The 18,451-nt window shown below is 44.7% G+C and overlaps 1 long non-coding RNA gene across 1 annotated transcript; it reads left to right on the top strand.

Annotated features, from left to right (window-relative positions):
• Positions 1 to 1,895: 1,895 nt before the first annotated feature.
• On the top strand, positions 1,896 to 13,118 carry LOC132207533 (uncharacterized). Its single transcript, XR_009443512.1, has 3 exons — positions 1,896 to 1,966; positions 5,543 to 5,704; positions 13,057 to 13,118. It is a non-coding gene; the product is annotated as an uncharacterized LOC132207533 (long non-coding RNA).
• The last annotated feature ends 5,333 nt before the right edge of the window (positions 13,119 to 18,451 follow it).

Here is an 18,451-nt window from a genome sequence, read left to right as displayed (position 1 = left end):
GAGCACCCAGTCCTGTCTCTGTCTCAACCAAGCCCCTGTAATAGCCTCAACATCAGAGACCCATGTACTGATCCAGGCTCTGAGCTCATCTGCCTTACCTATAATACTCTTTGCAGTGAAATAAACATATTTCAGCTTGTTTGTGCCATCATGTTCATGTACCTGTCTCTGACTGCCATTCTTTTCTGATTTATTGGCCCTAACATGTACCTGCCATCAATTCATCTACTTGCTGACCTGCTGCTCTGGTTCCCAGCTGCCTGCCAGTCTTTAAATCCTCCCAAGTAGCACGAGCAAACCTCCCTGTGAGGGTATTTGTTCCCGTTCAGTTTAGGTGCAAGCCATCCCTGTTACACAGGTCACCCCTTGCCCAAGAAGCAGTCGCAATTATCCATGAACCTGAAAGCCTAGCCCAGTACCAGCTCCTTAACCACGCATTCATTTGTTGCAGCCACTCAGAGATGTCCTTGACCTTGGTACCAGGGAAGCAACACACAGCCCTGGTGTCTCAAATGTGGCTACAGAAACTCTGCCCCCAACGAATGAGTCTCCAACCACGATCACTCACTTGGATTTTCCTGACCCTCTTCCACAGCAGGGCGGTTTGTACCATGGACCTGGGTACTGCTGATTATATAACTGACCCAGTTAGGGTAAGGACATGGAATTTTGTGATATGGTCATATTCTCTCTTGTTGGAGCTGATTGCTGCTTAGCACTTGTCTGGTGCAAATGTTACTTATCCTTTATCAGGCCAAGCCTGATCGTTGTCCAAGTCTCACTGTATTTTCTCATCGTTGACTTCACTGTTGGAAAAGTCATGAATTCTGTTCGACACCTGGACAATATTCAATGAACGTTCATGTCTCCACTTTGGTTCAAATGAAGACATGACTTCAACCAGTGCAGATATCCAGTGAATGCCACTGACTCAATTTTCTATTCCTCTGCTTCACACCACATTCAATCAGAAGTTGCCTTGGTGGAAATGACAGATTGCAGTTTCCTTCCTTTTCAAGCTCAGGATCTCTGATCATATTTGTGGTAAATCCTGAATGAGGTTACGAGAAGTGTGGCATGACGAAAAGGAAACTGAACCTTAGTGTGCAGCTGTTTGACAGCACTGTCATCCAGATGTTGCGTTACTTTGCTGATGATTGAGAATACACTGAGGCCATAATTGGTCAGCACATTTTGTCTGACTATTACATGATAGGTCATCTTTCTCTGAAATGTGAGTGTTGCAAGTGTTTAAAAATGTACTGGAAAACATTTACTGTTGGTGTGGTGACCTTGGGGCACATTGTTCCAATACAGTTTGTGGGATACTGCCAGGTGCCATGGCATTTGCAGTATCCAGAGCATTCAGTCTTGTCATTGCGTGAAATAATTTGAATTGCGTGTAAGTTAAGATCTGTGATGCCTCCTCAGGATGAGGGCAAGAAGATCATCCAGACTGATGCTATGAATGGTTTCATCTGCTCCTACACCTTTTGTTCATAACATCTTGTAATAACTGCCTTGTAGCCTGATGAGAAACTAAAGCTCATCTTGATTCATTTGCATTCGAAGGTGCCTATTTTTCCCAAACAAAAGGACCCATCACTGAGCGGGAAGTATGGAGAATGTTATAGACATCAGTCGTGAGATAATGCTGGATCTTGACCAGCAAAACCATTGTTGTGTTGGTGAAATGCAAACAAAAATCTATATGATGTAAACTTTATTCTCAGCTAATCCCTTTGTCAAATGACAGATTGTGCTGTTGGTAACTGGAAAGCCTCCATTGTTGGAGGACGAGAAGCCGTATCCAATTGAAGCAGCACAGGCTTCTGCGATGACTGTGGAAACCACTGCTTATGCCTTGCTTCAAGCGTTGTCAAGGAACGATATTGACTATGCAACACTGATTGCGAGGTGGCTAACGATGCAACAGAACTATGGTGGTGGATTTCACTCGACGCAGGTAAATGCTTGAGATCACAACAGCAGGCATTCAGATATTTCCATTGATCATGTTACTAACTGGTGGTTGTTGCAGTTTGCAATCAAACTGGACACTGCATTTTCATCTGCAGGTTTGGTGCATTGGCACAAATTCCAGTTCTTCAATGGTGTTAATCCTTGGTTAAATTCTTACATGCACTTTGTCTGTGCATCACTTTTCCTTTTGGCATTGTCCTTTAAAAGTTCCTGTTTCTGTAAACCTTCACTTACTTGTCGTAGGATCATTGAGGGACAGCATAATAGAGTGCTATGGCAATGGAACAGACCCTTCAGCAAATTGTATGTGCCCTCACAAGATGCAAGTCCCGAACTATTCTCATCACATTTCCCAGCACTCGACCCAGAGCCTTGTATGCCTTGGCATCTCAAATGCCCAATCACAGACTTGTTAAATGTTATCGTGGTTTCTGCCTCTACCACCCACACAGTCGGTGCGTTCCACATTCTCACCACAGTTTCGGTGCAAAAACAAGGAAGTTTCCTCAGAGGTAGTAGGAGGATCTGAGAGAACAAGGTGTAGAACTGGATGAACACAGCGGGCCGATCAGCATCAGAGAAGGAAGAAAGCTGACGTTTCAGATTGAGACCCTTCTTGAAAACCGGGGGAGGAGAAGGGGATTCTGTAAAAAATAGGGAGAAGTCGGGAGGCAGATAGAAGATGGATAAAGGAGAAGATAGGTGAACTGTCCTGTGCTGTCCCCTCACTGTCCCCTGCTCCAGAATCAGAGAATTCTCCAGAATTGGACAGGCACTTCATTCCATTGTGTCTGTAACCACTGAAGCCACACTAAGTTGACATTTGGCTCATGTTCTAGCAATAGGCCAATTGCCTTGAATGTTATTTCATTTTAAGTGCTGTACCAACCCTTTTTCTTTCATGTGAAAAGATTATCCACCTCAACTGAAGTCCCAGACAATGAATTCCAACCCCCCAGCACCTTCTGGGTCTCTTTTCTTTCCTGAAATTCCTTCTGAGCTTTTAGCTTAAATGTGCGTATCTCTTCCTCTACCACCACTGACCCCCGCCACCGACCCCATTATGGACCTTCTTTTTACCTCACCTATACCCATATTAATCCAAACAATTTTTTCAGGACCTCCTTCAACCCTCTCTACTCGAAAGAAAACAATCCAACCTTATCCAGATAAAACAGTGATGCTAGAGACAATGGAAACTGCAGATGCTGGAGAATCCAAGAGAATAAAGTGTGGAGCTGGCTGAACACAACAGGCCAAGCAGCATCTCAGGAGCGCAAAAGCTGATGTTTCAGGCCTAGACCCTTAATCAGAGATCAGCAACAATGATGCTGCCTGGCCTGCAGTGTTCCTCCAGCTCCACACTGTGTGATCTCAGACTCCAGCATTGGCAGTTATTACGAACGCAAACTTATCCAGACTCTCCAAAGAGTTAAAATGCTTCATCCCCTCAGAACATCCTGATGAATGTCCTCCACACATGCTCAAATGCAAACACCTCCTTCCTATAATGGAGAGACCAGAACTGCACTGAGCACTTCAGCTGGGGCCTAACCAAAGTCCTGTACAGCTCTTGAGCCATATACTTTCTGAACTGCCCTTTTAAGCTGCCATTCCATGTTCAGGAATCTGTGGACGAGTACCCCAAGATCACACCATTCCTCTGACCTTCCTAGTGTCCTGGCATTTCTTTGAATGATTCCTTGCCTTGTTAGTTTGTCCAAATTGCATTACCCGACTGATCAGGGTTAACATCCCATCTACCACTGACCTGCCCATTTGACCAATCTGTAACTTTGGATTCAACTTGCTGTATTTTCCTGGACCCCCCGAGCTTTACCTTCTTTGCTACGCTCCCATTTGGGACCCTGTCCAAGTCTTTGCTGAAATCTATTTTCACTACATCAACTCCCATCTGCACACTCCGTCACCTCTTTGAAAGGATCATCTAGGTTTGTGAGGCATGACCTCCGTCTGACAAAGCTATGCTGACCGTTGCTGATCAAACCCTGCTTCTTTCAAAGGAAATTAAGCCTGCCGTCAGAATTTTCTCCAATATTTTCCTATCTACTGATGTGATACTCACCGGTCTGTGATACTCTGCTTTATGTTTGTCACGCATTTTGATAAGTGGAACTATCTTACCTGTTCTCCAGTCCCTTGGTACTTTGGAAAGCTCTGTATGAGGGCGAGTGGAATTTTTTCTCTCATCTCCCTGGGCATCTTGGCATACACCTCATCCAAACCTGGGATTTGTCCAATTTTAAATTCACCAAAACACCTGACATCTCCCCAGTCTCTGTTAATTCTGCTCGGGAATTGTGTGCTCCTTCTCACATGTAAAAGCTGATGTGAAGTTCTCGTTTAACACCTGACAATTGCTGTCCAGTTCAAACCATTGATTTGCCTCTTCATCCCTAATGAGACTTGGTTTTCCCTGGGTTTTCTCTTTCCCTCTGAGACACTTGTCGAAGATTTTGAGATTCTCCCTAATCCTAATCTTGGTCACCAGCGTTGTGTTGCCCTGTATTTGTTCTCTGAATTGCTATGACGAGATGCCCCTGCACACTATACATCATGATCATGGTGGTTTCTCGCAGATATGGATGACACTCTGACACTCTCCCACTCTCAGGCTGAATTGATCAGCGGCTGTACAGACCGATGCAGCTACCGTAGGCTCTGTTGCACTCGGGGCAGAAGGCAGTCGTGGGAAGGGGTGAGGGAGGTTTGGTATGGCTGCATGGCTTCCACTGTTTCCAAAGGCAAGCCTCGAGGTGTTTGATGCCTTCCCAGGTTCTCCTCAGGCTTTGGACCGTCTTAGGCTGGCGATTCCCAGGTGTCTGCAGGAATGTTGCACTTCACCATTGAGGCCTTGAGTTTATCACCGAGTGCTTCCTCTGCACATCTGGGTCTCGCCTGCTGTTTTGAAGCTGGGATGACAACATGCGGAGAGTTTCGTGTCAGTCATACAGATGAAGTGTCCAGCCCATTGTAGCTGATTGAGGATGGTCAGTGCCTCAGTGCTGGGGATGTTGGCCTGGTTGACGTTAGTGCGTCTACAGGGACTCTTGTTCTCTTGATGACTGGTGTACACCTCCCTTTTCCTTTTTATTTGGTCAAAGAACAAAGAAAATTACAGCACTGGAAGAGGCCCTTCGGCCCTCCAAGCCTGAGCCAGATCCTATTGAAAGTAGTGTGTTGATGCATTTGTGTAATGAGTGTGTTTTGTTTGAGCCCTAACATTGAAAGCAGTGTAAGAATGTCTTTGTGCAGCAGGCAAGGTGTCATGAGATTGAGCCTTCATCGACTTGCAAGGTGTTGAAAACTTGCCATTATTTAAGAAAACGCTGATAAATTTCCATGATCAACATTTCTGTTACACTGCAATGATGATCCCGTGGCATGTAAAATCAGAAAGATACGATAAAATGAGACTGGGTCATGCCCTAGTCTTGCGGACTTGGGTCAGCATGCAGGGGGAATGTTTGCCTTTCATGTATTTGGAAGTACTGAAATATTTCCATGAATCTAAAAGTCACTTTTCCCTTCATTGAAGGACACAATCATTGCCTTGGAAGCTTCATGACGATGCGACATTGCATTTCTGAAGAGGGAAGAAGAAATCAATATGCAAATTCAATTCCATGTTTTTGGAAGTCCCATTGAGAACACGATTCATTTGCGCCGGCATAATGCTCTGACTGAGAAAGAATTGAAGGTGAGTTTGTTGTTTAGAAGATCACAGCAATTTATGCATCAACTTCTTCATCAATAATGTTCCATTGCTTTCAAACTGCATTTTCCACTCTGCAAGGAAATAACTGTTAGAACAAGCGAAAGCATCGGTAGAGGGTCTGTGGGGGATGAAATGGCACAAAACCCAATCCATTCAACAACATAGTGAAACGTGAGGCTGGATGAACACAGCAGGCCCAGCAGCATCTCAGGAGCACAAATCTGACGTTTCGGGCCGAGACCCTTCATCAGAGAGGGGGATGGGGTGAGGGTTCTGGAATAAATAGGGAGAGAGGGAGAGGCGGACCGAAGATGGAGAGAAAAGAAGATAGGTGGAGAGGAGAGTATAGGTGGGGAGGTAGGGAGGGGATAGGTCAGTCCAGGGAAGACGGACATGTCAAGGAGGTGGGATGAGGTTAGTAGGTAGGAGATGGAGGTGCGGCTTGGGGTGGGAGGAAGGGATGGGTGAGAGGATGAACAGGTTAGGGAGGCAGAGACAGGTTGGACTGGTTTTAGGATGCAGTGGGTGGAGGGGAAGAGCTGGGCTGGTTGTGTGGTGCAGTGGGGGGAGGGGACGAACTGGGCTGGTTTAGGGATGTGGTGGGGGAAGGGGAGATTTTGAAGCCGGTGAAGTCCACATTGATGCTATTGGGCTGCAGGGTTCCCAAGTGTAATATGAGTTTATTATCACCATTCAACAACATATTTCAGATATGTCGACAAATTAAAGATTCCAGCAGAGGGATAAAACAAGGAAGATGAGAGTGAGGTGGCAATAGTTTTGATGACAAAAGAACACCAACTTACCTTGATCCATTTGAGCAATAAAGCAGGCACACAAACAAATAATCAGCTAACAATGCACATGTGCAACGGAGGCTACAGAGGGACTAAGAATGCCGAATTGTTGTCATGCGTATTGCTGAAAGGGTGATTGAAACAGATTCTGTGGTAAATTTGAAGAAATACAGATAATGCATCTCAGGATGTTCGAGAAAGAACATTATGGACTGAGGCAAATTGTATTGCCCTTTTCAGGAGTTATTAGGTTCATAATGAATTGAAAGACTTTCTTCCGTGCTGAAAGCTTTAGTTTAGTTGCACCTGGATCACAATTTCTGTTCCTGGTAGTATTTAGCAAACTGTTAAAAGTGAATGTCACTGCACAGAATTCCAAACATGACTGCAATCAGTAGAGAAAATATCCAAGGGGTATGATGAGTTGTATCCTCTCATGTTGAACAATGCAGCTACCGATACAATGGAGGCACTGATGATAATCTTCCAAGAATCCTCAGATTGTGGAAAATTCTCAGAGGATTGAAAGATTGTGAACATAACACCATTATCAGAAAGATACTTCGACAAAATAGCAAGCAAGTATTGCCAATTTAGGTCAACCTGGGTAGATGTTCATGCCGGCAATGAAAGATGAAATAACAGGGTACTGAGTGTGCTATAACATCCTACAGAGTTAACATCCTTTCATAAAGGGGAAATAATACTTGACAAACTTGCTACAGTGCTTTGAGAAGGAAACAAACATTACTGATGAAGGACCACCAGTTGATGTAGTACATTGAGATTTCAACAAAGCATTTGATAAGGTACAGCTCATAAGGTGTCTCAAAAGAAAAGAGCCCATGTGTTCAAGGGTAATATGTGAGGATGGACAGAGGACTGCATCGTAAATAGAAGTAGAGTCGTAGCAGCAGGATGGTAACTTACAAGTCATGTACGGCCACAGAGCGAGTGCTGCGGAGGCCGTACACCTCATGTTGACTGGGTTGATTTCGGAAATGGCGTAGGGGATTGCTATGCTTATGAAAGTTGGGCAGGGTGGGACGACATTCATTGGAGTTTATAAGATTTTTAAAAATCTGATTTTTTCAACATGTAAGATTCTGAAGAGGCTTGATAGTGTATATCCGTGGAGATTACTCCCATTTGTGAAAGATTTTACGATCAGAGGCCACATTTTCGAATTGGTTGCCTATTAATTTAGGGGGAGAATTACTTCTTTCAGGTTGTAGCAATTTATTGAACACTTTAGCCAAGAAGATTTTCGAGGTAATGCCATTAATCATATGCTAGGCTGTAACGGCCAGGTTAATTTTTAAATCAAGAAACAATGATAATGAGAAAAGGGTCTAGGCCTGAAACATCAGCTTTTGTGCTCCTGAGATGCTGCTTGGCCTGCTGTGTTCATCCAGCTTCACACTTTGTTATCTTGGATTCTCCAGCATCTGAGCTTCCCATTATCAGTGATAATGAGAAAAGGGTAGTCTTTACAGTGGAAGATACTTCAAGGATCCCCTTATTACTAAAGAATACAGGGAGGAATTAAACACATCACTACCACACCATCAGTACCATGAGAGAAGTTGTAGTAGACAATCTAATGGAGTGAAAGCAGATTGTACTCTTTGCCGTGATGGTTTACTTTCTAAGATTCTAAACAATGAGCTTCAGAGTCGGTGTATGCATTGACTGTAATTTCCCAAAAAGCTTTAGATTCGAGAGAAGCATCTGAGGGCTGGAAAACTGCTGATGTGACATCCCTATTTAAAAAGGAGAGAGGCAAAACAAAGATAACTACAACCGAACCAGCCTAACATCTATTGTTGGAAATATGTGGCAATCAACTATGAAGAAAATAATAGCAGGACATTTGGAAAATCAGAATCTAATCAAACAGAATCACCATAGATAATGGGAACTGCAGATGCTGGAGAATCCAAGATAATAAAGTGTGAGGCTGGATGAACACAGCAGGCGAAGCAGCATCTCAGGAGCACAAAAGCTGACGTTTCGGGCCTGGACCCTTCATCAGAGAGGGGGATGGGGTGAGGGTTCTGGAATAAATAGGGAGAGAGGGGGAGGCGGACCGAAGATGGAGAGAAAAGAAGATAGGTGGAGAGAGTATAGGTGGGGAGGTAGGGAGGGGCTAGGTCAGTCCAGGGAAGACGGACAGGTCAAGGAGGCGGGATGAGGTTAGTAGGTAGATGGGGGTGCGGCTAGGGATAGGAGGAAGGGATGGGTGAGAGGAAGAGCAGGTTAGGGAGGCAGAGACAGGTTGGACTGGTTTTGGGATGCAGTGGGTGAAGGGGAAGAGTTGGGCTGGTTGTGTGGTGCAGTGGGGGGAGGGGACGAATTGGGCTGGTTTAGGGATGCGGTTGGGGAAGGGGAGATTTTGAAGCTGGTGAAGTCCACATTGATACCATTAGGCTGCAGGGTTCCCAGGCGGAATATGAGTTGTTGTTCCTGCAACCTTCGGGTGGCATCATTGTGGCACTGCAGGAGGCCCATGATGGCCATGTCATCCAAAGAATGGGAGGGGGAGTGGAAATGTTTTGCGACTGGGAGGTGCAGTTGTTTGTTGCGAACTGAGCGGAGGTGTTCTGCAAAGCGGTCTCCAAGCCTCCGCTTGGTTTCCCCAATGTAGAGGAAGGCACACCGGGTACAGTGGATGCAGTATATCACATTGGCAGATGTGCAGGTGAACCTCTGCTTAATGTGGAATGTCATCTTGGGGCCTGGGATAGGGGTGAGGGAGGTGGTGTGGGGCAAGTGTAGCATTTCCTGCGGTTGCAGGGGAAGGTGCCGGGTGTGGTGAGGTTGGAGGGCAGTGTGGAGCGAACAAGGGAGTCACGGAGAGAGTGGTCTCTCTGGAAAGCAGACAGGGGTGGGGTTGGAAAAATGTGTTGGGTGGTGGGGTCGGTTTGTAGATGGCGAAAGTGTCAGAGGATGATGCGTTGTATCCGCAGGTTGGTGGGGTGGTGTGTGAGAACGAGGGGGATCCTCTTTCGGCGGTTTTGGCGGGGGCGGGGTGTGAGGGATGTGTGGCGGGAAATATGGGAGATGCGGTCAAGAGCGTTCTCGATCACTGTGGGGGGGAAAGTTGCGGTCCTTGAAGAACCTGGACATCTGGGATGTGCGGGAGTGGAATGTCTTATCGTGGGAGCAGAAGCGGCGGAGGCGGAGGAATTGGGAATAGGGAATGGAATTTGTGCAGGATGGTGGGTGGGAGGAGGTGTATTCTAGGTAGCTGTGGGAGTCGGTGGGCTTGAAATGGACATCAGTTACAAGTTGGTTGCCTGAAATGGAGACTGAGAGGTCCAGGAAGGTGAGGGATGTGCTGGAGATGGCCCAGGTGAAGTGAAGGTTGGGGTGGAAGGTGTTGGTGAAGTGGATGAACTGTTCGAGCTCCTCTGGGGAGCAAGTGGCGGTGCCGATACAGTCATCAATGTACCGGAGGAAGAGTTGGGGTTTGGGGCCTCCAGTGACAGTGCAGCACTCCCTTAATATTGTGAAAGATTTTACGACCAGAGGCCACATTTTCAAATTCGTTGCCTATTAATTTAGGGGAAGAAAATAATAGCAGGACATTTGGAAAATCGTCATCTAATCAAACAGAATCACCATAGCCTGATGAAAGAGCTAATTTGTTTGGGTTTTTGGAGGAAGTTTTGGGAGGAGAATTAATAGAGGAAAACCAGTAAATGTGTTGTGTTTGGACTTTGAGAAAGCATTGAGACTGTACTCAAAAGTAATAAGCTAAGAGCTGAGGTTTTGAAGGTAGTATATTGCTATGGATCAGTATGCTTTGCACGTTCTGGAAGAAGAGATGACATCTCGAGTGAAATGCACCAACTGAATATATATTTTGGGGAACTTGGTGGCAATGCGGTAAGTCAGTGCAGAGGGTAAGAGGTGCCATTTGCTTGTTTTTTTTGCCTGATAGTTCATAAGCATTTTTTTTTTGAGACAGGGTGAATTGAAGCCAGAATCAGGGACCGAGAGGGTGAACCAAGTTCATTGGTTGGTGATCGCTACTGGTTTAAGAATCTATTATCGGTAGCTTTCAGATTGAAAGTAAATCGGAGAAATATTCACAGGCTACAAACTAAAAGACCAGAATGTTTTCAAATCAAATTGAGATCGAAGTAATTGAAATGGAGAATCCAGGCCAGATGATGATTTATACCTACATGACGGGCGAGTGGTCAGGCCCCATACTCCAGCTCGGGGTTGATGAACTGGAATCTCAGTTTTGACCAATCAACAAATCATGTGGGGCAGAGTTACCAGGGAATGCTGTGCTTCAGGAGACAGTCACACACCTTAGATTAACTAGCTGAAACTCGGTCAGTGGCCAGAGACGTGAGACTGTGACAAAGAACAGGGCAGGTGGAAGGATCCAGGATGTAGTGCAGAAGGAACCTTGGCCTTTGATCTTATCTAACAGGTTTGAGATTCTTTCTTCCTGTGTGGATGAGAGTGCAGGGTATAGGGAAGATGAGTAAACTGACTATAGCACTGTGGTACAGGGGGGACATTCAGGAGGGGATAAAAAGTGAAATGTGGTTATAATCAGAGGTAGTATAGTTTGGAGAATGAACACTGTTCGTTGTGACCAGGATCGAGAGTCTCGAAAGTAGTGATGCCTGCCTGGTGCCCAGGTTCAGGATATTCCATCTCGGCTACAAAGGAACTTGAAGTGGGAGGAGTAGAAATCCAGCTATCGTGGTCCACACAGGTACCATTGATATGGAAGAAAGAGGAAAGATGTTCTGCTGAGGGATTATGAGCACCGAGGTGCTGAGGTGAGAAAGCAGAACCAGAATGGTAATAATCTCTGGATTATTATCTGAGCAATTTGGCACGGTGTGAACATAATTATAGATGTACATTGTTCAAATGGTGGCATGGCAGAAATGTGTTAGAATTCATGGGACATTGGCATGGGTATGGGGAAGGAGGGAGTTGTTCTGGTGTTATAGGCTTGACGAGAATCATATTGGGACAAGTATCCTCGCAAAATACAGAGCTAGGTCTGGGGCTAGGGCGTGAAAATAAAAAGTGTGGAGTGGGTGAGCTCAGTTGCATGGAAAATTGTGGAAAAAGTTAGAAGCTGGTAAGTGCTCAGCAAAGTTTCCAGAGCAAGTAATAGGACAAAAAGTATGGAAATGGTCAGGAGTCTCACTTCAGCTGCAGCAGATAAGACGGGTGGCTGTAAATGCCAGACTGAAGATCTTGTATTGAATTGCAGGGAGTGTATGAAACAAAGTGAATGAGTTTGTGGTGCAGATTGAAATTGACAGATACATCACTCTGGGTATCACAGAGAGGTGGTTGTTAGGGGATAAGTGTTGGGAGCGAAATAGCCAATGATTCATGTCCGATAGAAAGAACAGGCAAGTGGACAGAGATCACAAAGTGTGGAGCTGGATGAGCACAGCAGGCCAAGCAGCATCTCAGGAGCGTAAAAGCTGACGTTTGGTGCCGAGACCCTTCTACTTCTGTGTGTTCATCCTGCTGTGTTCATCCAGATCCACACTTTGTTACCTTGGATTCTGAAGCATCTGCAGTTCCCATTATCTCCGGTACAAATGGACAGAGATGCCAGGGTTGGCTTGTCAGTAAGAAATGAGGTCGCGCTGAAGGAACCACAGCTCTTGTGCTTGTTTATTAATGACTTGGAGGAAAGAGGTGCATGTGCTGTGGCTAAATTTGTAGATGACTGAATAAATATTTAGAAAGACAAGGCATGGCACAGAAACAGAGATTTACCAGGATGTCACTTGGATCGGAATGTATTAGCTATAAGGAGGGTTTGGTGGAAATGCTGTGTCATGATAAATGTAATGAGATCAACCATGATCTCACCGAATGATGGAGGAATATTCAATGGGCCAAATGACTTTTTTTGTGAGTCTTCTTGTTTGACAATGCATTCATGAAGGTGTTTTGTTTTCTCTCTTGGATAAGATGTGAAAATGAAATGTATACGAGATAATGGGAACTGCAGATGCTGGAGAATCCAAGACAACAAAATGTGAGGCTGGATGAACACAGCAGGCCAAGCAGCATCTCAGGAGGACAAAAGTGCTCCTGAGATGCTGCTTGGGCTGCTGTGTTCATCCAGCCTCACATTTTGTTGTCATGAAATGTATACACTTCCTTTTCATCTGGGAATAAATAATTGTTCTGAACGATTTCCATTGACTAATCGCAATCTGACAAGCTTCGCAATGTAAAGAGATTTTTTGCTTCTTCTTAATTGTAAAGGTCTTCTTTGGAATTAATTTGGCATATATTATTTGCATCTCAGGAAGTATGTTCATCACTGCATCTCAAAAAGTGCTCAGTTGTATGACAACAGCTTTTTAAAGATCACTTCAATGGTTGTGATTTTGAGTTGCCATAACACACAGTAAATTACACTGTTGGCCAATCTGTCCATGATTATTTCATTATCTTATGCTTCAACAGACAAGGAAATATTGGTGATGCAATGAAATGTTTGAGTCTCAAAGATAATTGCTGTCATAGTTTCCACTTGGAAGAAAGATTCACATCAAATTGACTGGTCAAGGAAATGGGACACTGACTGAGAGTACTTTTAATGTTCGAGTTATTCCTAAAATGCAAGTTATGACCTTGATAATTTCTCTTTCATGCAGATATGAAGAGACTCTTTTAAAATATCCTCGAGGTTAGTGGTTCAGGCATAAATGTGCATATGTATATTTATGTATATACATGTACATGCGTCATCTGAAAAGATAATGAGTATAAATCACTTGTGACAAGGTGAGAATGAGTTATCCAGATAGTAAGAACTGCCAATGTTGGTGTCTGAGATAACACATTGTGGAGCTGGAGGAACACAGCAGGGCAGGCAGCATCAGAGGCTCAAGAAAGGTGAGGTTTTGGGTCAGGACCCTTCCTCAGAAATGGAGGGTGGAAGGGAGCTCAGAAACAAACAGTGTGGAGGGGGAGGAGGTGCTGGGGAAGGTAGGTGGGATGGTGATAAGTGAGTACTATCCAGATTGGAACAGATTTTCCCCAGCGGGTATTGAGTACGAATTCCAAATCACTCTCAAAATCTTAGTGACTGTTAACATTCATGTTTTTTGTCTGTGTGTTTCAGTAATTGCATGACAGTTGAATGGTTCGTTGAGAGTGAGGAACCTATGGACTCTCACACACCAAGATGGAATTTAGTTCGAAGAGTGACTTCAAAATAGTTGCTTGCTTTTAAAATCTTGACCGTTTTGGCTGTCCAGTTGAATGAATTTAGCTCATACTGCTTCAATAGGAATTAGTGTTTAATAGGAACATATTTGTGAAACTTAGAGTTCCGTAAGTTTTAGCATAAACTGGTGCAGCCTTTTGGTGCTTGCAAAAAGGCTCACCTCTCCATTAAGACCGAAGGAAAATTGGAGTTTAAAAGTAAGTTCACCCGCTGTCAGGGAATGAAATGTTAATGTTGACTCGAACATAATTTTAAACAAAGTCATATATTTGTGTAACACTGAACTCAAATTAAAATTTGGATATGCTAGTTTTACAGATGGTTGGATATTGAATTCATTTTAAATGAGGGTGAAGATCACTTTAAATCCAGCATATTTGTGAAGAAAAGAAATAGCATGTCAAATAAAATTAACTGCATGACTCTTCATAGCCCTATATGTAGAATTTCATTCTGAACTATGACACAGTTGTGACCCCATACTACCTCAGTGCTCATGGCAAGAGTAAGACTCCTGTTTGACGTGCTGTGCACTGCATGGAATGGCGGCAACATCAGATTCATTGATGCTTGAGAATCAAAAGAATATGACGATAAGATTTAAAATCAAAATCTCATTGAACACTTCAAGGAATGTATTACAGGAAGAGGGGGAAAGCATGTATGACTAATAGAAGGTGGTGGCGCAGATCACAAAGACCTGTGTGCTAAAACTTATCACAAATTTCACATTGAATGGAACAGTTTAAACAGGCTGGAGGAAGCAGACATGCCAGCCCAAACTTTTTGAATTTGAGCATTCTGTTCATAAACATCAGAAAAATTGTGGGAAACATGTTTATTCTTTCTCTTTTATTGCACAAAACCATACGATGAGACTGTTTTGATGAGGAATTTAAAGATTATGTGTCCCATCCGTTTGACTCACAGTTTGGGACCATAGGTTGGTACGATCTTCGTTCGTGAAGGAAAAGGGATGTTCCAGATACAGAAAATCGTCAAACCATTTACTACAAAGTCCGTTTCTGGTTAGTATTAATTAATGCAGTTAACATTTTTAGCTCGACATGATTGCACAATGGAGTCAATAAGAAAATTCCATCTGATATTCCACATAAATTTTAAGTGGATATTAAAGCAGCTCATTTCTTTTTCACGCTGTGTGCTGCTTTTAAGAATGGTTGTCTTATTGTCGAAATGTTTAGCTTTGACTCCATGGCTTCTTCCATTAGCTCACATTGAAACACATGTTTCTTCAGCCAAAAATGTACGTTTACCCGGTGTAGCTTGACTAACCTTCCCCTGTGGTCGTTCCCCTGAAATCCTCTGCAGTAGCTCCCCTGAAAAACAACTATACCATTTTGGATACTGTTCCGGGGGACGAGTTAGCAGGGGTATGCAGTAGGGTGCAGGTCTCTGGCACAGAGTCTGTCCCTCTTGCACAGTTGGGACGGGGGGGATAGGAAGAGAGTGATAGTCATTGGGGACTCAATAGTTCGAGGGACTGATAGCAGATTTGCCGGGAACGAAAGAGACTCACGATTGGTGTGTTGCCTACCAGGTGCCAGGGTCTGTGTTGTCTCGGATCGTCTCTTTCGGGTCATGAGGGGAGAGGGTGACCGGCCCCAAGTCGTGATCCACATAGGCACCAACGGCATATGTAGAAAGAGGGATAGGGATGTCAGGCAGGATTTGAGGGAGCTAGGGTGGAAGCCGAGAGCTAGAACAAACAGAGTGGTCATCTCTGGTTTGTCACCCGTACCACGTGATAGCGAGGCAAAGAACAGGGAGAGATTTCAGCTGAAGACGTGGCTGCAGGGATGGTGCAGGTGGGAGGGCTTCAGGTACCTGGACAATTGGGGCTCGTTCTGGGGAAGGTGGGACCTGTACAAACAGGACGGTCTCCACTTGAATGAGAGGGGCACGAATATCCTGGGTGGGAAATTGGCTAGTGCCATTCGGGTGGATTTAAACGAGCTCAGAAGGGGGATGGGAAACTGAGGTGTAGTCCTAGTACACAGGAGGATGAGCGTAGGGAGGACATGGTCAGGACCTCACTGTCACAGAAGTGTGCTGGCAGACAGCAAGCTGGATTGAAGTGTGACGACTTTAATGCCGGGAGTATCCGGAATAATGTGGGTGAGCTTGCAGCTTGGATAGGTACCTGGGACTTCGATGTTGTGGCCATTTCGGAGGCATGGATAGAGCAGGGTCAGGAATGGATGTTGCAGGTTCTCGGGTTTAGATCTTTCATTAAGGTCTGGGAAGGTGGTAAAAGAGGGGGAGGTGTGGCTTTGTTGGTCAAGGACAGTAGAACGGCGGCTGAAAGAACCTTTGAGGACTCGTCGACTGCGGTGGTATGGACTGAGGTTGCCAAGGAAGGTTTGTCGACTGAGTCACTGTGGGTGGAAGTTCGGAACAGCAAGGCAGCAGTCACTTCACTGGGGGTTTTCTACGGACCCCAAATAGCAGTTGGGAGATGGAAGAACTCATTGGCCGGCAGATTGTTGAAAAGTGCAAACGTATCAGGGTTGTTGTTATGGGTGACTTCAACTTTCCCAATATAGATTGAAACCTCCTGAGTGCAGATGGTTTGGATGGAGCCGTTTTTGTCAGGTGTGTTCAGGAGGGTTTCCTGACTCAGTATGTGGACAGGCCGACGAGGCGGGAGGCCATTTTGGATTTGGTGCTCGGCAATGAGCCAGGACATGTGTCAGATCTCGTGGTGGGAGAACACTTTGGCGACAGTGACCGCAAGAGCCTCACATTTACCATAGCCATGGAAAGTGAAAGGAGCAGTTACCAGGGGAAGATATTTCACTGGAGTCAAGGAAACTATGACGCTATCAGACAGGAGTTGGGAAGTACAGATTGGGAGCAATTGTTCCACAGAAAGGGCGCAGCAGACATGTGGAGGCTGTTCAAGGAGCAGTTGTTGGGAGTGATGTATAAATTTGTTCCTCTGAGACAGATAAGAAGGGGTAAGATTAAGGAGCCTTGGATGACGGGTGCAGAGGTGCTTCTTGTCAAAAAGAAAAGGCAGCGTACGTAAGGTGGAGAAAGTGAGGGTCTGGCACAGCTTTAGAGTATTCCAGGCCTGCTCGGAAGGAGCTCAAAAGATATTGCCTGTACAATTGTTAGCTGTTACAACCTTTGCGTCCATGCTTGCTCATTCAATGGTGTCAAGATGCCAGCAGTGCATGTACCTTCTCCATCCCCGAATGCCGTCAGCTCACACAAGACATCGTCCTTACTTAAAATCTTCTGATCAACCAAAGTTCATTGTAATGGACATTTTAGTTATCTGTCATGAAACGAAAACTGATTCTGACTGGCATGACCTGCAGTGCAAATGAATATAATCTGCGAAACGAGATTCCTTATGGGCTTGCAGCCGCTACAAATAATTGCTTTTCAAAGACGTTGCATACAGACTTTTTTTTCTCCTGTCACCTTAGATTATTTTTTTGTTTATGCATGTTGTGTGGGTTTCCAGTCAGGCCCATAAATACAGGTTGATGCAGTCACTGTTATAACACGGTATTGAAGGAGAATTTGTGATCTTTGGAGTTTCATTCCAGTGTATGAAGGAGTGCATCATCAAGCCACTTCAGAGCACTACTGGCGACGAATTGTTGCAAGTTTTAAAGTGTTACCGATGGTCACATAAAATATGGCCTTTTTGTTGTTGCACTATTCATCTTAACTGCACCATATCTCGTATTTAGGCTTGGAAACAGTTTTAATTTTTTTGATTTACTTATTCAAAATCATTTATGATTGTTGTCATGATATCTACAATATGTTATTTTGGTTGGACAGACAGGATTGGATCTGTCTTTCCCCAAATAATGTATGCGCTGATAAAACCCCTTCTGGGCAAGGCAGTTGCTCAGTGGTTAGAGCTGCTCGTGCACTGGGGAGCCAATTGAGATTCCAGTCTTGGGTAACTATCTGTGTGGAATTGACACGTCCTCCCCGCGTCTGCGAGGGGCTTCTGCCAGGTGCTGCAGTTTCCTCCCATTGTTCAAAGATGTGCAGGTCCTTATATGTGATTTGTGAAGCATTTCTTAAATGTTCCAATCCTGCCAGCATCCAGTGCCTTGGACAAAATAACTGGAGATGAATAAGAGATACTGTGCATTTTGACACCATTTCCTGCTGGATTTTCATCAATCCTGCTTTATATCGGTGACAACTTCCAGGACCTCTTTTGATGCTATGTCTGAATTGACAGTCTAGTTCCAAATATTTGTTGTGCAGTATTTCAAGGTCTCTGTTACAGCATACCCATGAATGCCAACTTCAAAAGATACTTCCATATCATAGAATCCCTCCGGTGTGGAAACAAGCCCCTTTTGACCCAAGAAGTCCACAGCCACCCTCCAAAGAGCATCTCACCCTGACTCATCCCCCGACCAGATGGCAGATGGTGTTGAGGTCAGACAAATGTGAGGTGCTACATTTTGGAAAGGCAAATCAGGGCAGCACGTTTACACTGAAGGTTGTGGGGAGTGTTGCTTAATAAAGAGATGCTGGAGTGCAGTTTCGTAGTTCCATCAAAGTACAGCCACTGGTAGAAAGGATATGAAGGAGATATTTGGTGTGCTCGCCTTTATTCGTCAGTGCATTGAGTATAGGAGTTGGGAGATCACTTAGCAGCCATGTAGGACGTTGGTTCGGCTGCTT

This window comes from Stegostoma tigrinum, chromosome X, assembly GCF_030684315.1.
Source record: "Stegostoma tigrinum isolate sSteTig4 chromosome X, sSteTig4.hap1, whole genome shotgun sequence".
In the NCBI taxonomy this organism is placed as follows: domain Eukaryota; kingdom Metazoa; phylum Chordata; class Chondrichthyes; order Orectolobiformes; family Stegostomatidae; genus Stegostoma; species Stegostoma tigrinum.
Note: the sequence above shows the minus strand (reverse complement) of the source record. Positions and strands in the feature narration are given on the sequence as shown.